Source organism: Solanum lycopersicum, chromosome 5, assembly GCF_036512215.1.
Source record: "Solanum lycopersicum chromosome 5, SLM_r2.1".
Taxonomy (NCBI): Eukaryota; Viridiplantae; Streptophyta; class Magnoliopsida; order Solanales; family Solanaceae; genus Solanum; species Solanum lycopersicum.
In genome coordinates, this window is record NC_090804.1 from 51,155,326 (window position 1) to 51,178,504 (window position 23,179).

The 23,179-nt window shown below is 36.3% G+C and overlaps 1 pseudogene; it reads left to right on the plus strand.

Annotated features, from left to right (window-relative positions):
- Positions 1-402: 402 nt before the first annotated feature.
- Positions 403-23,179, plus strand: part of LOC138348875 (uncharacterized) — a 31,417-nt pseudogene continuing 8,640 nt past the window's right edge.

A 23,179-nucleotide genomic window follows, 5' to 3' on the forward strand; every position in this document is an offset into this window, starting at 1 on the left:
GACCCTGCGACGGTCCGTCGTGCCCATGACGGTACGTCGTGGGGTCCGTCGCTTCTGCCAGTTTTCCAGAATTGAAGTCTGCTGCTCAAAACGACTAAACAGGTCGTTACATTTGGGCAGTGTCCCAAGTATTATTGAGCCTACGACTGGGGTATGTTGATACTTAGTATTTTATATCATTTTATATAAACGATGTTTTGCAATATTATTTGTGTGAAAAATTATAATTCCACACTACATTTCATACATTTATGTAATGAATGATGTCTAAGGGCTTGGATAAGACCTCCAAGAGATCCAAATAGGACGTGTCGTAATTTGAGGGTGCGCTAACTTCTAGGGTGTACTCAAAGGTTGTTATACAAGTGTTATCTGTGTACATCCTTTACTGGATCTTCGGGCATGGCCTTTCTATATCGCCCTTGGACTGCAAGTATGGTAAGCCGTTGTCAGACATGGGCTGCTAGAATCAGTCCTATCCTACGTCTTGCTTATATGACGTCAGTCGTGGACTGCCTGCATCCTTTTTGGCTTGTGCACATCGCTGATCTGTCATCGAGTGAAGACTTCACGCATCGTCCATGGCGTGCAAACTATAGTCATGCAAAATCGGGCATTGCTTACGCTCATGACCTTTGGCTAGCACAATGGTCAGTCGACGTCGGACGTTGCCTGACCCCATAACCTTTTGCTTTCACATTGGTCAGCCGACCTCGACCATGGACTTCCCAAATTGACTTTGACCTAGACATAAGGGTAAGCCGACATTTGATTAGGCGTTCCCGCATCGCCTTTCTCTTTCTCACAATGGTCAGCGAACGTCAAACGTGTCCTTGAAACAATGGTCACCAGATGTGGGACATGGACTGCACGTATCACCTGTGACCTACATACATTAGTCCATAGATGATGGACATGGGCAACACCTATCGTCCGTGGCCGGCTCACATCAGTCTTCCAATGTAAGACGTCGCCTGTCAACTTCCTCCATAGCTTCTACACATCAGTCTACCGACCTCAGAGTGACGTGGCCGCATTAACTATGGCCTACACAATTTGGTCACTCTACGTCTAAACTTGTTAGACAAGTGACGTCAGATTTGGCGACATTGATCAACGGCTAGTCATAGAATGTGTATATCCATAAGGTACAAAAATCAAAAGAGTGTGAAATGCCCTTCCTGCATAACAACATATTCATCTACTTTCCATCATTTATTCTCTACGTTTCCACCTGACGTGGTTCCTTCCTATCAATTTCATCACGTTTAAGGTTCGTAGAATATTGAAAAATCAGTTATTTGTACAAATATTTAATTTATCATTAATCTTATATAATAAAAGTATTTTCAAGCATTTTCACATTTTTCCGACTTTTATTCATTGTTTTGAAAATCATTTTTACGTTTGTTATTTTTGACATCACATTTTAAAAGTTATTTTTTAAAAATATTGTTGAATTTAATGCTTTATTTATTTGTGAATTTTTTTTAAAAAAATTATAATTTTTATGATTTTCCTATTTTATTTAATAATGAATTACCTATTTTCAAAATATAAGGAATAAAAATAAATATTAAAAAAATTTCAAATTGTTGAATTTAAGGTTGAAATATTTATTTATTAATTTTTTATTTTTCCTATTTTTTATTAATGTATTTACCTTTTTTGAGATTTACCAAATAAAAATAATACTAAAAAAATTGTTGAAATCTTTTAACTTATAATTTCTATAAATCTTTGTAGTTAATTTTATATAACTCGAACTAAATATTATTTCTATTTTTTATTTATGAATTACCTATTTTAGAGATTTAACAATCTAAAATAAAAAAATATATGTTGAAATTGTTGAATTGAAGGTTACAATACTTATTTGATAATTTTTGGCATTAATTTTTATTTTATTAATGAATTACCAATTTTTAAGATTTAACAAAAAGAAAAATAAATATTAAAAAACATGTTGAAATTGATTAATTTAAGGTTACTCTATTTTTTATGATTTATTGGCATTAATTTGATATTTTTCTTAATTTTTATTCATGAATTACCCATTTTCTAGATATACCAAACAAAAATATTAATTAAAAAATTATTGACAACATTGAATATCAGGTTCCTTTATTTATTCGTGTATTTTTTTTTCATTTATTTAAATGTTTTCATTGATTTACTATTTTTTAATCATCAATTACTTATTTTCGGGATTCATCAATAAAATAAAACATAAAATAATTTGTTAAAATTACTGAATATAAGGTTACTATAATTATTTGTGAATTTTTTACATTATTTTTTTTTTCATATTATTCCTATTTTTAATTAATTAATTATTCATTTTTGGCTTTAAACAAAAAAATTAAACATAAAAACAATTGTTGAAAACTTTTTTATATATATAAATAAGTTATTTGTGGAACCTAATGTGTGTTTGTATCTTAGAAAATGCATATTTGGGTTGTTCAATATGAATCTTTAGAAAAAATGATGTCTACTCAAGTAAGTCAGAATTCGTGCCAAACAATTAAATGCTCCAACTGGACCATGCATCAGACGTGGCATGTTGGCTTCAACAAAGTTATTTTGTGTAACGACAAGCACCATCAGCCAAGGCTTGCACGAATGAGTCTTGGCGTGTGCGTATCGCTTGGGCGACATCGGCGTTGTGCAACAACAGACACCATCATCCAAGGCCTTTAAGCTTTGGGAAACAAATCTCGGTCAACAGAAAGCGGCATTGTCTATGTGAAATTGGTCGTGCATAGCCCGCATTGGTCGTGGCTTGTGCAGATTGATCCATCCATGTGTGTTGTGGACTGCCCGCATCGGTTGTTTCTTGTGCGCATTACTCATTCTCTGTCGTGCATGGGTTGTGCGTGTCCGTCACGCAAATTCTTCCCTTGTCTGAGCCCATCGGTTAGGTGACATCAGTTATGGCCTGCATCATCGAACAATCGACATCGGCCAATGAGAGGTTACAAAAGCCAAGGCCTACATGTATCAATCTTAGTGTGTGTATCGACTCCACGACACGTTCGTGGCATGCATGCATTGGCCAGGTGACGTAGGCCAATGACAAGTTGCATCAACCAAAGTCTTCACGCATCTAACGTGGCTTGTGCATATAGGGAAAGGAACATCGTACAACAAAATGCAACATCATCCAAGGATATGCATGCGTGACACGTGGAGTGTGTACATCGTCTTTGAAAATCGACATCGGCAATAAAAGACACAATCAACAAAGGATTATGTGCTTTCGGCAAGTGAGGTTGGACAATGTTAGGCATCGTCAACTAAGGCCTACATGCATCTGATATGGCATATATGCTTCGGAAAAGCAATATCAGCTAACGGAAAGCCGCATCAGCCAGTCCTACATGTAGTTGTCATGGTGTGTGTGTATCGACAAAGAGACCTTCGCATCGGCCTACGTTAGGTAATATTTGCTATAACTGGTGTGTTTCACGCACGCAAAGTTTCCCAACGGCAAGAAACATAAGTCGTGGCAAATGTAGATCGGTAGGTCAAAGTTAACGTCATCTTAAAGCTTGCATCATAAGCCAAAGCATATTTTCTTTGGACTTTTTACATCATTTAGTAGTCGTCGGGCTTGATATTCCCACATCGCCCTTGGTGTGCACACCATGGTCAACCAATGTCAGACGTGGGTTTCCCGTATGGGCCGTATCCTGCATATTTCTCGGCCCCTGTCGGCCATGGACTGCCTGCACCGACCATGGTTTTTGGACATTGCTATGTTTTCATTGGGCGTGGACAACAAACATCTTCCTTAGCCTACAAACAACTATCAACAGACATCAGTCTATGCCTTCTCAAATTGACTTTGGCCTGCACAACGGTCATCTGACGTTAAGAGTGGCCTTCCCACCTTGCCGGTAGCCTGAATACAACGTTCGTCAATTGCAAACATGCCATTTCTGCATTGTCTTTTTCCTGCAAACTATGGCAAGCGGGCTACACATGTGTCCTAAGTGCATTACCTTTTGCTTGCACACAAAAGTCGGTAAACGTCAGACGTGGACTATACCTATTGTTTGTAGCCTACACATATCAGTCAGCGACCTCTGATATGGCCTGCCAGTATTGTCCATAGCCTGCACACATCCTCCTGTAGATATCGAACGTGGCCTACCAGCATCATATGTATCCTGCATACATCGGTCTACCTAGATCAAATTTGGTCTAGACGCATCACCTCTAACCTGCACATATGAGTTGGCGACATCAAGTGTTGCTTGCTTCCATTGACTTTGTCCAGCACCAATAGTAAACCGACATGCTAGGTGGACTTCCTGCATCATCCTTTGTCTACACACCACGGTAATAAGACTGTTAGCATTGACTTCCCATATTTCCTTTAGCGTACACACAATGACCAGTTGATTTCGGACCTGGCCTACCCCAATAACCTTTAACCTGCACACAATCTGCCTACCTCACCCTTGTCCTTTACACAACGGTTAGCTGACATTAGACCTGGGTTGCTAGAATTTTCCTCAAACTGAACACATTAGTCTGTTGATAGCATTGTCTGTATCCTACATACATTAATTTCCAACGTCGAACGTTGTTTGTCAACATTGTCCATAGCCTACACACATCGGTCAGCCAATATTGCATGTTGCCTGCCAGCATCGTACGTTGCCGGCACATCGGTTTATAGATGTCTGCAAATGGTAGAAAACATCCAAAAAGTCCTACATGCACGAACGTGAAATGAGCATGTCTTGCAAGCTATGTAGGCCTTAGGCTTTAGATATCAACCAAGTATTTCACGCATAAGTCTTGGTGTGTGCGCATCAACTCGGAGACATCATTCGTGGCTTGCACGCATCAACCAGGCCAAATCAACCAATGGAATACATCATCATCCAAGGTTTGCACGCATCACCCATGGCGTGTGCGCTTCGAATGGGTGTCATTGGTCATGTCCTACTTTTATTTGATAGGTGAAATCAACCAACAACAAGTAGTATCATCCAAGGTCTTCATGCATCTGAAAGTGTTTGTGAATATTTTTCAAGCGACGTGAGACAAAGACATGCAATATAATTCCACTCATGCACACATAATATGTGGTGTGTGTGCATTGGATAAGCGAGATCAACATTAGTACTAGGCGACACCATCAGCCAAGGTTTGTATGCTTCAGGCAAGAGATGTTTGTCAAAGGCAAGCAACATCACCTAAGGCCTGCACATATTTGACATGGAATGTGCACATCTTGCAAGACACATTGGTTATTCAAACAAAGTACCAGCCATGGCCTACACACAATTGTCATGGCGTGTGTGCATCTGCAGGGCAACCATTGTATCTTCCTCCGTCAGGCAGCGTCATCCAAGGAAGGTGCACTTTGGGCAAGAGATGTTGTTAAATGAAATGAAGCATAATATGTTGTATTTGTATATATGTAGGGTGACCTCAGTGTCTGCTGACAGCAGGTAGAATTAATTAAGGCCTATATGCTTCGAGCAAGAGACATCTTCCAACACGAAGTAGCATTAGCTAAGCAACGTTGATTGTAGATAGTTGCATTGGTCGTGGCCAGTGCATATCACTCACGAGACATCGAGAGTGGACCAAGAATGGCCTCTGCACATAACTGAGAGATTGTCAAGCTTGGTCATTTCGTATCACCTTTGGACTAAACAAAATGTCTAGGAGGCATCGGATGTGGTCTCTCTGCATTGTACGTATAATGCACATTTCTCAACCTATGTTGGCTGAAGACTGCCTCCATACGTGGTGATTTATGCACATAGCTTTGCCATTGTCGGACATAGACTGTGCGCATTATTCTTGTACTTCAAAGAATGGTTCGATGTAGCTTGTCTCTGTCAACTTGTCCTACACAAATGTCAACCGACATGAGGCATTTCCTGCCCCCATCAACTTTTGACAACATAATAATTAACGACCATCAAGTATGGCCCTCCCTCATAACCTTTTTCATGTACACAATGATCAGCTAACGTCGAGTGTGGCCTTCTTGCACGCATCACCTTTTATCTCCACACAATGATCAGTCTATGTCAGACCTGGGATACACCTATCTTTTATGTACTGCACATATCGTTCAACCGACGTCTGACGTGGCTTCCTTGCATATTGTCTATCCTCCACACATTGGTCGGTAGACATCACACGTGGACTAGACTAATCACCTCAGGATTTCACATATTTTTCTGGCAAAATCAGTTGTTACCAGCTCCATCAACATTGGCCTGTACAATGATTAGCCGACATTAAGTGTGGACTACCTACATTGTCCTTTGCCTACACATCATGGTCATCAAATGTCAAGTGTTTCCTGCCTTCTTTTCCCTTGGACTACACACATTGGTCAATGTTTATCAGGTTTGGCCTGCCACCATTGCCTTTAACATTCACACAAAGGTCAGCCGATGTCAGACATAGTCTGCCTTCCTGTAACCCCCTAAAATGAACTAAGGTGAACTAGAAATTCGTTAATGTTTCAAGAGTTAGTTTTGTGTGAAAATGAGCTACATTGATGTTATAAGGAATTGTGTGAAGTTTGGTGACGTTTAGAGGTCAAATGTCCAAGAATGTCCATGTCATTCGGAAGGTAAGTCTTAGAAAATGCTTGTGTGTATTTATGTTATTTAGTGAGTTTTACATGTTCATTTTAATTGAAATTGATGTGGGATGTAATTAAGACCTAGAAAACTATGTTTAGGGGTTTAACATCTGGGTACGACCCAACCTAGGACCCACGAGGGGTCCTAGAAGAGGACCCATCACTTGTGTAGGATGCTGCGTAGAAGTGACAATACATGACCACAACGAATGGTCTTTTGGTAAACAAACGGTCCATCAAACTTTAGCTTTGACTAGCCCTTAAAGTCTAGAAGATACTTCATATTATGGAGTATCAGTCCCAATCAACGGGCCTCCACCAACGGTGCGTCGATTGGGAAACAGTCCATTTTTTGAGAGCGGTTGGTGGTGGCTGGAAAAAGATAGCCTCTGCTTGGGGTGTTTGGTAAATTCACCCCATGTATTTTAGAAACTTTGGATAATATTTTTTAGGGTCTTCTAGGTATATTGTGGTTTTTCAAACCGTGAGACCTAATTTTAGACATCATTTCCTAAAACCAAAAACCCTTCCCTCAAGAAAACTCTCTTAAGACTCCATAGAAGCTAGAAGTCAAGAAAGAGTTAGGAGCTTTTTTGTTCGTCAATTCTTCATCAAAACATAGTTGGGTTTATTCTATTTGAGAAATGGTAATCATCCTTGTACTCTCTTCCATTTAAGGAGTCCTTTCTAATAGATTTTCTAAAAGGGTTTTAAAACTCTATCTCCTTATACTTTTAATTGTATGAATGATTCTAGCATGAAACATTTTAAATGATTAAAATATGATTTTCCTAATGTTATTTGGTGATTTTAATGCTAAAATTTCAATGAAAACAAGTTAAAGATTTTTATCAAATTTTGGCTTAAGGAATGGGTCAAATGAGCATGATTATGTAGTCTTTGAGCCTTGGTTTTTTCGGGTTGATGTTGTTGTGTAGATACTGCCTAAGGGTTATATTATGATGAATTGTTGAAGAATTTACAATAGGTTATGGAATCTTAGATAAATGGTAAGTTGGTTATGTTGTTTAACTTTATTTATGAATTGCTCTTGAGTGGTATTGTCCACCTTCTTTGTGGCAGTGTTTACTTGATGAATTTGGATATAATTGGTATGTATTCTAAGGGTGAATTTTATGTCCTTATGTGTGAAATGAAGTTATAATGAAGATTATTCTTGTAATGTGTATTATGAAGCTTAAATTGCATGTTTTCCTTAGATTATGCCTAAATGAAGTAAGTGTATATGTTGAGCATCATAGAGTTTGTAATGAGATGAATGAAGGTCTAACCATGTTTTGAAGTTAATGTATATGAAATGATTTTTATATTCAAGGTGTGTTATGTACACACATACACTTGAATGAATGAATGAAGCTATGGTTAAGTCAAAAGGAGAGTTTTGGGGTAAACACTCTTCATGAGTGGAGATGAAGTGTTTAGTAGCAACCTCACTACATCCTAAGAGCTTTGTAAGAGAGTTCGGATGACGAATGCCCTTCGTCAGGGGTGATGTGGTGTTCACTAGTTATTCTTAACCTATATTTTATAATTATGAGAATCTGTGGGGAGTTATGTATATTACTGAGAGGATATGAACAACGGGTGGTTACACATCGTTAGTTTAGATGTTGTATTCCAATGTACCTCTTGATATGATTCTCCTCATTAGTAGAGAATGGTTTACTTTGTAGTAATCTCCTTATTCCTTAACTATGCGTCCGCATAGGTTTAGCTATTGGAAAAGCCATGTAAAATATGAGAGAATGACCCTACCATAGGCAAGTGTGGATCCCTTATCCGATAAGGGTAGTATCGGGATTCTACGTCTAGATCTCATGGTCTATGTCGGGTATGCTAACCCCCACAAAATAATGAATGAACTAAGTTTCCTAAAAGAACATACATCTTAGGGCAGGTGGTGGAATGGGATGCAATCTATCCATTGCAATATATAGACATTCTGAAAGGGGAGTCTTGGTATGTTTTATGTGAAGTGTATGAACTAAGTCTCCTAAAAGAACGTACTACTTAGGGTAGGTGGTGGTATGGGACGCTATCTATCCATTGAACTAAATAGACCTTCAAAAAGAGGAATCTTGGTGTGTCTTATATAAATTGAATGAGATAAGTCTTCTAAAATAGTGTACTATTTGGGGTAGGTGATGGAATGGGACACAATCTATCCATTGCCATAAGTAGACATTTCAAAAGGCGAGTCTTGGTGTGTTTTAAATGAAGTGTATGAACTAAGTCTCCTAAAAGAATGTACTACATAGGGTAGGTGGCGGTATGAGATTCTATTTATCCATTTAACTAAGTAGACCTGCCAAAAAAGGAGTTTTGGTGTGTCGTATGTGAATTGAATGAGCTAAGTCTTTGAAATAAGTGAACTAGTTGGTGTAGGTGATGGAATGAGACACCATCTACAAATTACACTACGTAGGCTTCCGAATGGGAAGTCTTTGTGTGTTGTTTGAGCGTTCTTCTAATGTCTTATCATTGAGTGGGGACTTGTTCTCCCGAGCCGAGTAAGCCTAGAATGGGCAGTCTTGGGGATCACATAGGAGTGTATTGAAGGAGGTTTATGGGTGTTTCCTTCATGTCTTACATTGGTGAGTCTTAGGATAACCTTAGCTAGGGAAACTCCAACGGAAATGAATTGACATCCTATTGGATTGACTTTGGGAGTTCACTGTTTTGGGTTTGAGATAATTCACTGTAATGCTAAAATAAGTCACTCTATTTTTTGGGAGAGCATACTGTAAAATGGTTCTTTTGTTAAAATTATTGAAATCCTTTTCTAAGTGTGAAATGATGATTCGTATGTTTTTTTACTCCTACATTCATGAAGGTTTTACACAATTGGCATTAAAATGTATTAATGCTAAAATGTCCCTTTTTGCATATTTTTATATATACCATACTTAGTATTTTATTTATACTAACCCTATACTTTTCTATGCTCTATTACTAGAGGTTTGGAAGCAAGGAGAAGTTTAGAAGGCAATGCTTGGGAAAGATTCTCTCAAAACAAAATATGTCCTCATATATCCGAGGACATAGTCCTATTTTCTTAGTTTTCTTTATTTAAGACTTATTATGTTTTTATTTAATTGTAAAAGGTCGTGTCCCTAAATATTATGTTGTTTCTTTAAGTTTGCTTGTGACGATGAGATTTTCTTAGTATTTATGAAAAAATTTCATTTTATATTTAATGTATTGAAAAGTTTTAATTCTGCACTATTTTTCATGTCTTATGTAATGAACGATAGTTTAAGGGCTTGTAAAAGACCCCAAAGAGTCAAGTACGCCTTTTAATTATCCAAGGGTACACCCCCTACCTTCTAAGGTGTACTTGCGGGTTATTACAAGCTTCGTATCAGAGCATAAGTTTATGCAAAATAGTTTAAGGTCCGATGTCTCACAAGCCTCGTCTTGTTCATCGCTGTAAGTTTTAAACAATCCATGGATTAGAGTCTACAGGACGAGAGAATTTCTCTTTCTTCAATTCTCTTATATCGTTCCATATAACTTAACACCATAAGGTCTTTTCTCTTCTTTTCCCTTGTCTTGTGATTTTTTAGAGGTGATTTACTCGGACGGGGAGATATTACTATGTTTGAGAGAGAGAAAATTGAATTTTTTTGCTTATGAAGGTTCTATGGCTAAAAGAGTATATGTGAAGGGTAGTTTTGAGGATGTGTGCGGTTTATGTTTTGTGTTGAGGTGGATGAGTTAAGAGTAGTTTAAGTTCCTACCTTATGAGAAGTTAAGTGGTACTTTGATGTATGAGATATTGAAGGTGGATTTACCCTAAGTGTGGGAGAATTAGTTGAGTAGAAGGGTAGTTGATATCCTAATCTTTTCTTCAATCCTTATTTAAGCTTGAGAAAAAAATACTTGACAGTTTCGTAATGATCAATAGCCTTGCATATTAGTATGATTTATATTACTATTTATGTTATGAGTGCCTTAATGTTATAATGTTTTATAAACCCTAAATGAGATTATGGTAACATTGGGAGAATTGGTAGTCAACCTATATTTGTCGTTTTAAGGTATAGCTAATGGTATTGATTAATTGCTTCAAAGTTGTGTTATCGTGTTATAATGTGAGTTAGTATGATGTTGTCTCTCACATTGCCATGCCTTAATGCTAGAATTACTTGAAGGATGGACTAAAGGGTTTTTTAGCATGTTTCACTGTTAAAGTTTTGTATTCACTGTAAGAAATTCAAAATTTTGAGAAATCTCATTTTTCATGATCAATCTATTCGATGTGTTTATAAATAATGTTTATTATCATGTTTAATGTTATACGAGGTAATTCCACCAAGAAGTTGGTTGTGTTGCCTAGCAAGATGTTTATGAAATGTGTAGTTGGTGTTCCTTGTAAGTTTTATCATTTTATTATGAATTTTTGAGCCTTGATTTGGTGTTTTAAGTTTTTCTAATAAGTCCATAATGTTCCTTAAAGAGTTTAGTGTCATTCGAGGATGAATGTTGTTCCTAGTGGGGGAGAATGTAAGGGCCTAAAATGAACTAAGGTGAACCCGATATTCGTGAATGTTTCAAGATATAGTTTTGTGTTAAAATCAGTTAAATTCATGTTCTTAGGCATTTAGTGATGTTTGATGACGTTTGAAGGTCAAACGTCCACGAATGTTTACAATGTTTGGAAGGTGCGTATTAGAAAGTGCTTGCGTGTCTTGATGTATTTTAGTGAGTTTTATGAGTTCATTTTAATAAAAATTGATGTGAGATGTTGCTAAGACCTAGAATATTATGTTTAGGCATTTAACGTCCGGGTAGAACCCCTCCTAGGACCCACGAGGGGCCCTAGAAGAGGACCCCATCGCTTTTGCATTATCCTGCCAAGCAGTGACCATGGGCTGCCACAATGGATAGTCCGTTGGTCAACAAACGGTCCGCCGACCTTGGGCGTTGACTGGCCATGCATAGCTAGAAAGTACTTCACATTAAGGATTCTCATTTCCAATTGACGTACCCCAACAACGAGGTGTCGATTGGGAGATGGTCCGTTTGTGGGGACCGTTGGTGCTGCCTGCAACTGCCTTGGCTTGGGGTGTTTGGTAAATTCACCCCATGTCTTTTAGGAACCTTCAACGATATTTTTAGTGTCTTTTCGTTATAGTAAGGTGTTTAAAACCCTATACCTAATTTTAGACTTCATTTTCTAAAACCCAAAACCCTTCCCTCATGAAAAATCTCCCAAGACTACATAGAAGCTAGAAGTAAGGAAAGAGCTAGGAGGTTGGTGGTCGATTCTTCATCAAAAATCATTGGGGTTTCTTATATTTGAGGTATGGTAGTCATCCTTGAACTCTCTTCCATTCAAAGAGTCCTTTCTAATATATTTTCAAAAAGGATTTTTAACCCTAACTTCTTCTATCTTTAACTCTAAATGTTGCTCTTGCATGGAAACGTTTAAAATGATTCAAATATGATGTTTCTAATGTTATTTGGTGATTTTAATACTAAAATTTCAATGAAAACATGTTAATGTTTTTTATCAAATTTTGGCTTAAGGAATGGCTTAAAATAGCATGATTTTGTAGTCTTACAGATTTTGTTTCTTTGGGTTGGTGATATTGTTTAGATACTTCTCTAAGGTCTATATTATGATGAATTGTTAAATAAATAATTATAAGTGATGGAAGATTGGATAAAGGGTAAGTTGTTATGTTGTTTAGCTTTATTTATGAAATGCTCTTGAGTGATATGGTCCACCTTCTTGGTAGCGGTATTTATTTGATTAATTTTGATATACTTGGCATGAATTTTAAGGGTTAATTTGAAGGCCAAATGTGTGAAATGAAGTGATAATGAATATTGTTCTTGTAATGTGTATTATGAAGATTGAATGGCATATTTTGCTTAAATTATTTAAATGAAGTAAGTGTATATGTTCAGCATCTTAAAGTGTGTAATGTGATGAATGATGTTCTTAGCATGTATTGAAGTTAATGTAAATAAAATAATACTTGTATGCAAGATGTGTTTACATGTACACACTCACACTTGAACTATAAGTTAAGTAATAAGGGAAGTTTTGCGGTGAACACTCTTCGTGAGTTGAGATGAAGTGTTTAGTAGCAACCTCATTACATCCTAAGAGCTTTATAAGATCGGTCGGAGGATGAATTCCCTTCGTGATTTGAGATGTTGTGTTCACTAGTTATCCTTAACCTGTAGTATATAATGTTGAGAATTTGTGGGGAGTTATTCCTAGGACCTAGAGTATATGAACAATGGGTGGTTACACTTCGTTAGTTGAGATATTGTATTCCAATGTGCATTTTGATATGAGTACTTCTCGTTAGTAGAGAATGAGTTACTTAGTAGCAATCTTCTCATCCCTTAAATATGCGCTCGCATAGGTGTAGCTATTGGTAAAGCCATGTAAAATCTGAAAGAATAACATTATATGGGGAAACTCCTAAGGAAATGAGTTCACTTTCTCTTTTCTTGACATTGGGAGTTCACTGTATTTGGATTAAGATAACGTCACTGTAATGCTAAAATGAACTCATTGTATTTTATGGATAGCTTACTGTAAAAGGGTCCTTTTAAAAAATTATGGAAATTATTCTCTAAGTGTTAAATGATTATTCTTATGTTTTTTACTTCTATATTCATAAAGGTTTTATTTAATTGGCACTAAAATGTATTTATACCAAAATGTCCCTTTTTGCATGTTTTTGTATATACCATTCTTAGTACGTTATTTGTACGAAACCCATACTTTTCTATACACTATAATTATAGGTTGGAAGCAAGGAGAAGTTTTAAAGGCAAAGCTTGGGAAAGATTGACTCAAGACAAAGTATGTCCTCATATATCCGAGGGCATAGTCCAATTTTCTTAGTTTCTTTATTTAAAACTTATTATATATTACATTCAATGTAAAGGGTCGTGTCCTTAGATATTATGTCGTGTCTTTAAGTTTTCTTGTGACGATGATATTTTCTTAGTATTTATGAAAGAATTCCTTTTTATATGAAATGTCATGAAAAGTTTTAGTTCTGCACTACTTTTAATGTCTTCAGTCTTAAACGATAGTTAAAGGTTGTGCAAAACCCTAAAGCGCCAATTACGCCTTTTGAAGATCCAAGGGTTCTCCCTAAATTATAGGTGATACTTGCAGGTCGTTACACTACCTCCCCTTTGGCCTTCAAAGAATGGTCTACCAACGTCGAAAGTGTCCCGAAAACATCATTTGTAGCCAACTCACATCGATGTGTCAACGTCAAAGATGTCATGCCAACATTGTTCATAGCCTACATATATTGGTATATCAACGTTGGATGGTCCGCCAAAATTGTAAGTAGCCTACAAATATCGATCTAGAAATGTTGTCCAATGACTTACATCATCAGCCAAGGTATCACGCATCTAATGTTTCATCTGCGCATCTGGAAATCAATGTCGTCCAATAGCATGCAACTTCAGTAAAGGTCTACACGCACGGATATGGAATGTGCATATTTGGAAAGCCACGTCGTCCAATGATATGCAACATCATCCAAGCATGCATGCATGGATGTGGCATGTTCGCAGCTGGAAAGCAACATCAACCAATGACATACACCATCAATTAAGGTTTGCACTTATCCGTTATCTCGTGTGCACATCGACAAGTCTATTTGGGTCGTGGTTTGAGTGAATCGACCAAGCTACATCACCTATGGCATGTGCGCATCGGTTAAATAACACTGAACCACGGCAGGCGGCAACAATAAATGTGTGCATGAATCAATCGCGGCGTGTGTACATCAACTCAGGGACATCAAACCTATCTTACGCATAGTGGTCATAAGACATCGTCCAATTTCAGACAACGTTGTCACGACCAGGAAGAACCTCCTAGAAGTAACATGACGTACTTGACCTCTCAGCGGTCTTATACAAGCACATATTTATCATTCATTGCATTATCATATGTAAATTTATTAAAAAAATTTAAACTTTCATAGCACATCATATGATAGAAACATCACTTAAATTATGTATAAAATAACATAAGTACATATTTAGAATTGAAGTCTCTTTGTCATCTTATACTCAACATCATTAGAGTCCATTAGGGACATGACCTCTATAACATAAAACTATTAATTAAACTATTACAAAAAATCAACATAAACTTGACACAGGACATCCTTGAATCTTAAGGTTTCCTTTCTTGGAGATTGAGAAACGCATATCAAGCCCTTCATGATAGAAATATCCTTTAGGCATACATAACCTACACTTTTAATTAAAAAGGTAAAGAAGAATGGTGTTAGTACAAGAATGCACTAAGTATGACAAACGTGCAAAACATGCATTTAAAAGGAACATTTTCTTAAAAATAATGCATCATTCCTTTTTGTGAAAACTTCATTAAATTTTGACACCATAAGAATTATACAATTCATGTACTTCATTTAGGCATATAAAATCGTAACAACATTCCGTAAAACCATATATTGCATTTAAGGAACAACTGGAAACACATTACAGTAACCTTATTTTATTCACAATAAGCTTATATCCCTTTTTTAGTAAACTCTCTTTATTCATAATTCCTTAACAAACCAAGTAACCCTCTAATGATAGTTGGTGCAATGTATAGATAATGTCCCATTACACTATCTACACTAAAACATCACCTTAGGGACACTAGATGAACATGCATACAATCTTCATGATTCCCAAACATATACACATATACACAGAGGCTTAGCATATCATGGCAATATAAGTTTCACATATAACTCAACCTAATGCATCAACTTTATAAAATAATTATTCCAAGACAATATACAAGTCAAAACTACCAATAACATCATAAGAGACATTAGTCAACAATACATACTTGGACTTTCCTTCATAGGACATTGTAAGACCTTACTCATAATCCCAATCTAAGCCTACTAGTGCAATGTACATGTGAAGTTCCATAAACTCACTCATACTTAGGAAACTCATATAGAGACCACAAACATACCATTTACTTCATACATAAACAAGACAAATATACACACTTCATACATGTGATGTAAGACTTCATCATATAGTCAATAAGAGCTACCTTATGCATATAAGGTAAGTACAGATCATATAGACTCCTTAGGACTCATACCATGCATTTCATCATAAAAAGAATATAGAACTACAAAGTCATTCTTAAGGACATAAACATAATGATATACATTATAACACCTTCCTAGAACTCCCTTCAAGACCTACTTGTACAATGCTTAGGACGTCCCTAACCCCCACATACACTAAGAAACTTCTCTTAGGTTATTCTAGATAGGGTCCTTACATTACTTTCATTGTCCATTTTACTTTACCAAAAATATAGCCTTAACCTAAACTAAGACCGTTGGTGCTAAATATGGAATTTGGTGGTCAAGAGCCTTACACCAAAGGAAGATGCTCTACTTTTCCAAAAAAGATCATTAACATCATGCTAGCATATTAGGTGATATCACTTGCTAGATTCTATGGGAAAAACATATTATATGAATCTTGGGGGCATATATGGAAACCCTCTTCATGCAAAATAGGACTTTGTAGTTATCCACCTTGTAAAGAATATGGTGAACAAGATTTCCCACATTGTGAAGGGGCATCCTTCATCTATATTCACTTAGTGCTAAGCTAAGTTTCCTATATATAAAAGCCATTATTATCATTACATTATAATATTAGAAGTTAGGAGATTGAATACTCATATGCTTAGTTCATAGGTCATAGATGATAAGTTCATTAGCCTATATCATGGGAGAAAACCTTTCACATGGTATTGCATAGTAAAGCACCATCTAGTTCAGGATACCCTTGAGAACATATTTCAAGAGCCCCTCTATTGACTAGATCATCAAAAAAGCATCATAAACATACTTCATGTGTGTGTATACATGTATGTGAACAAACCTTTCACATAAACACCCTTAGGCTACACATTTTCATACTTGTTTTTCATTCAAACATAAGAGTATAGGTGTAACTATAAGAGCAATCCTTTCATACAAACACATCTGGACACTATGTGTATTTATACTTCATCATATAATATAAAACCTATTCATACCTCAATCATGCATTCATAATCATGTACATAGATCACAAACCTATGAACTATCCTATCAAGGCACACATTCCCATACCCTTTTCCACACTAGTACACACATTTATTCATCCTAGTTAATGGACACTAGTATATATACATTACATGCATTATAGTAGATGCTAGTGCATATGAGAATACCATTTCATTAGACACCATGAACCTACACTACTTGTAAGCATGAATGATATGTATGTGTGTGTACATTGGTAAACATGATCACATAATGGGTAAAAACAACACAATAAGGATGCCTCCCTCTTAAGACCACAATGAACATTAAAACATAGACCACACAACAGATAGTAGCATAGGAGACAAGAATGAGTTCAGATTACATTCATGACTACTAACCTTAGCTAATAACACATTCATATGGGGGTACATAGGTAAGGGTTGTATACCAATATCACATCATAAAAGGAATCACCTATACCTCACCCTAACATTGTCACTCGGATGCTTATACGATTATCAACACAACCTAGATTATATCTAGAATGAAATACTTTGCAGATGCTTTACATTGGATGATTATCACCACCAATTAATGAAAATACAATTTCTTTCAAGGACATGATAACCTAACATATACATTGATAAGAAGTAAACACTGCCACCATAAGTAGACCATACCACACAATGCCATACAAGGCTAATCATCTTGAAATTCGATAGAAAAAGTAGAAGAATGCAACAATCTTACCCGATCTCCCATAATTTGATCAATACACAATATATATCAATAATACAATTGTAGGGCAGTAGCTAAAGATAACATAACATAAACAAAATCATGCTTCATCTCAAAAAATTAAGATCACTTTTTGTACATTGCATTATCAATATATAGAAGATAGAAGAATATAGGTAAATCATACAAAATCTTCAAACCTTGATCAACATGTATCACTCATCAACAACTCTTTATCAATTCGAGTAAACAGTAGCAATAGCAAATTAAACATACTAGAATCATAATTTAATTAACACATAATAAAGATCACAATGCCCATAACATAGGCTAATTTCAGAATTGGAGGGAACATAGGTTCATCATGAAATTGGATTAAATTTTACATGAAAATCAGTATACAATCATCAATTCATCCTAAACATCCTTTGGAAAATGTTTTGAGAAAGAACCTATGGCTAGATTGAAAGATAAGCAACCTAACCATGAACTTTCATTGAAAACATAGGAAAGCGCTCTTTAGTGGAAGATTATATAAAGGTTAAGGATCACCATACCTCATTGTAGGAGAGAACCACAAAATATTTATGAAGAATCTATGATATCAAAGCTCCAAGATGTCCTTTAGCTGCACTCTTTAGTGGAAGATTATATAAAGGTGAAGGATCACCATACCTCATTGTAGGAGAGAACCACGAAACATTTATGAAGAATCTATGATATTAAAGCTCCAAGATGTTCTTCAGCCGCATCTCGAATGGAGGTTTCTAGAGAGGTTTCTTTGGAGAGAAATGTCAAATTTTGGAATGTAAATTGTGTTTAGGGTTTTAATATTTTTGACTAACTTAGTGTACCAAGAATAGATAAATTAACTACCTAGGGTCAGGTTTGAATGTGGGATAAATTTCCAATTCACCCTTAATAAAACAGTGCGCCTGGCAGCTTGTTGTAGGCTGGATCGATGCCCTCAATCGACGGTCAGTAGACCCATCAATGGGCTGTACTTCCAACCGTCATCTGGGTATGAGGCTTGTCATTTGCGGGCATCATGTCCCAATATATGTGTGGGACGACGCCTTCCCATCGATGGGGCGTAGGTGCTTTGGCGGGGCATCATGCCTTGCCGTCGTTTGACACTGCTAAGGCGGTGTCTGGGTTCCTCCTTGAGGAACTTTTGTGGTGCCCTTGTGGAGTGAGTCCCCGATGTTTTAAACGTAAATACCCACATTAACATGTCAATGACCTTCTATATTATTTTTATCATCTAATAATGCTCGCAACACATCAAAACATGTTAGGGATACTCAAGTATTTCCAAGGGCTAACTTTCGAATGTCTTAGACGTTCTTTGACGTTTGACTTATAAATGACTTCAAATCAATAATGCATATTGTAAAACGCTTATTTAGAATATTTTGATCCTATCTAGACTCATGTGAGAATATAGACACGTTAACTTATTTTAGGGGTCTTACATTATCTCCCACTTAGGAACATTCGTCCTCGAATGACACTTGGAACACTTTAAACACAACAAGGACATCAATGACCCATAGAGAAGATCATAACAATCAAACAATTATCATATAGAAGTCAATGAACAAAACATACAAGGAACACCAACTTCAAAACATTTAGTACTCCATGCAACATAAGCAAGCAAAATCTTTATTCACTCACCTTTTTTAATGCATCAAACACATAGGCTCTTGTCATGGTCATAAGAGGAAAATTATTTACCTAATCATAATATGGTCCTATTATTTTATTTAACTATGAGCTCATTATGCAACCACATTCAAGTCATACTTATGTAGATTTAACATCACGCAAGAAGCAATAAGGCACTCATACTTTAATGCATATAGACTTTAGTAAGGTGGATGAACAATGGATTCTTACTAGTTAGGCCTTATGCCATGACGGCCATACTCAGCCATACCATGCTTAGTTATGTTTAGTGAGGAATATCCTTCTCCTTAACACACTTACACGTCTCATGAGTTCACAGACAAGCAAGGCACAAAGGTAAATTCATTTGAAATTTTAAGTTCTAGACTTTCAACCACAGCATACTAATACTTTCTTCCTAGTTAAGTCAAGTGGTAAATCACACCACATACATTACAACAATAGGCTGTCATTTCACATAGTTTCAATTCCTAGCATAACACTAGCTTTCTTCATGCATCATTTAGGAAAAATGTTATAATTTATAAGCACACACAAGGACACTATCTAGATGTGCCTTCAATTTCAAGAGACTCACCATTTTTGGAACACAACACATTAAGAGTGACATGAATATGTTTCTTACGTTATCTCATGAAATTAAATGCACAACTAACATATCAATATGCACAATTAACTTAAGAAAACATGAATTTGATCAAAAAACATTTTTTATGCAATTTAGAATTTTCAAAACATGCTTAACATATTGTAATTTAAGACATGCATAATATATGTAAAACATGCAACTGACACTTTTATGCAAGATTGTTATCATGAAGAAGCTTCTAGGAACTCTTTAGTTTCAAGTTCAACTAAGTATAGAAGGACAAGATAGAATATTTGCAACCTTACTGCTCACATCATCATCCCCTACTTAGGGTAAACACATTTAAGAGAAACTTAACTCTACCATCATCATTCCTCTTTTCCTTACACCCAAAAAAAATCCATAACATTCACGATAGGTCATACTACCCAACTACATAGGGTCTCAACTATTGCATGAACATCAAGGTGCACACAACATTAAGGGAAACAATAGAGGAGACATAGACATAATGTCTATTTATTTTCTTTCATTATTAGAGTAAGGTAACATCTAGGTTAATCAAACCCACAACATCACCCTAAAAGGTGAGCTCACTACATTCGCTTCTAGGATAAAGCCTATAAAAAGGACTCCAATCCATACAAGGCAACTATGAAGAACCACTCATATATAAAAGCCAACATAGAACCATTTCACCTATACAAAGGTAACTTGAATCTTTACCATTTAACAGATTCTTCAAAGTATTTCAAGTCTAAAAAATATTATAAGACTATCATCAGGCAAAATCATAAAGCAACTATAATCCTAACAGGAAGATAAATTCAACTATAACAACTTCTTTAATAAACTATAAACTTATTATAACATAAATCTTCACATAATATATCATTTGTCATAAATCAAATATATAGTCATAAGTAGCATCACATCATCAGAGCATGCCAAAATTAACCTCACATATATTCATCAAACCAAAAAAAAACAAAAATGAACATCAAAATTCACATTTTCTCCCTCAAGCATTAACATACAATCTTATCAAAGCAATCACATCTAAAAGACCACAAGACAAGAAAACATTAGAGAGAGATCTTATAGATTTATGTTCTATGGACGACATGAGAATGATGAAGAAGGGAAACTCTATTGTCTGCCCACCTCGACATCAGCTTTCACATTGCTCATCCGATATCTATCGTGGATTTTACAATGTTTAGCCGTCGTCGAGTGTGGACTGCCCACACAGAACTTGGCCTGCAAAAAGAGGTCAGCGATATCAAGTGTTGCCTCCCCTCTTCTTCTTTGTCCTGCACGTAGGTCAGTCGATGTGAGGTGTGGCCTACCTCCATCACCTATGGTCCGCAAAAATGGATAGATGGCATAAAATATGGACTTTCCTCATCGTCTTTTTCCTACACAAAATTGTTAGATGACATCTAACATACCACCTTTTTCATGCACACAACGGTCAGGCGACATCAGATTTGGACTTTACCTATCATCCACGGTTTGACAACAATAGTAATACAATGTAAGATGTGGCTTCCCAGAATCGTTCGTAGCATGCACTCATTGGTCTGCCATTAGCGAACGTGTCTTGTCAGCATCTTCCATAGCCTGCACACATTGGTTTGTAGATGTCAGCCAGTGGCAGACACCTCAACAAAGACTTGCACACAGATCTTATGGCATTTATTCATCGGTTGGACAAAATTTGCAATGACCAACGTCAGGTAGCATCAGCCAAGGGATGTGAACTTCAATCAAGCAATGTTGGCCAACAATAGTTATTATCAACGAAGACTTGCACACATCAAACATGGGGTGTGCGCATCGACAAGGTGACATCAACATTGGCCAACGACATGAAGCATCAACGAAGGCCTATGTGCTTCAAGCAAGTGACATCTGCCAATGAAATCTGTCATCAGACAAGCAACATTAGACGTAGAGTATTGCAACGGGCATGGCCAGTGCATATCGCTCAGCCACCATTGGACGTGGTACGATTATTTCAACCGTCGCATGTGTACATCCTTTAGAGTTCTTCAGGCTTGGCGTTCGCGAATCACCCTAGACCTGTTGTTGCACTCAGAAAGCACACCCTAGAAGATATGACACTCTCGGGGTGCGACCCGGCGTACTGATGTCTCGTCGGTCTTGTACAAGACCCTAAACACTATTCATTGCATACATTTATAAAAAGTAGTGCGGAATTAAAATTTAAACACGGATAATATCTTAAAACATTTTTTATATAAAACAATTGAAAACAGTAAGTCTCATTATATACCATATTAGACTCAAGGTATACTCGGGACACGGCCCATACATTCAAAATATATCAATCTAGTATGTATTATAATACTTTGATAATAAGTCTAAAGATGTTGATATCATCGAATAGAGTGAGGACATACCCCAACTTTTCTTAAATGATTACTAGATTCAAAGCTTGCTTCAATGACACCTCTCACTCTCTAGCCACACCTTTGGAGATAGACAAAAGTATGAAATCAGTCCAATGCATGGACTAAGTATGACATAGTGCATAAAATCATTAGAACGGTACATTTACAAGAAACGTGCTCTTTTAGATCAAAATTTCATATAATAAGTATAAGATTCACATTCAAACACCAAAAATCAAATTTGGAATACATGCCAACTGATATTCAATTTATATCAAATTAAATGCATTTACAATAAAATTATAGTAAGCCATACAGTGAGCTCACTGTAATTTCATATGAAACTTGCACTTCACAATATAGCCTCATGAATGTATTGAAGCACATAGACTTGAGATCCTCTTACCCAAGGTTATTCTAAGGTTAACTTGAATTAATTATGAAGCGACCACCCATACATACCTTCACACACACCTATAAGATCATTTAGACTACCTATAAAAAGTCTATTCTCGTCTCATTGATCTACTTTCCAATCTAGAGTTATCCTTAAGACTTCTCTAGGTAAGATGTGAAAAGACCATTCTTATGCCTGCTCCACACCTTCAATAGGCAATACTTAAAGCTAATCTAGATTAGTACTTACTCATTAAATTACTTTTAACTTAAGTCATCATCTTCATTAATCCATTTTATATATATTCAACATTTAAGGATATTCATGTAATGGTCTTGGATAAAATTAGGGATTCATGCACTAACATCTTCAAATCCTAATCGTGCAGTGTATAGATTGCATCCCATACCAGTACCTAAGCTTCATTGAACTTCTCCAACACAAGTAGGTATCCCATATGATGAGAATAGGAAATAAACGACAAAGACAATACAAGGTATGCACGGAATTCGGAGTTATGAATCTACTCCAATGGAGGTTTGTTGTTCTTACAAATGTTATAACTAGGACACATCCCATACAGAGACATGGTTAAGAAATATTGAGGGTTTATTTGTT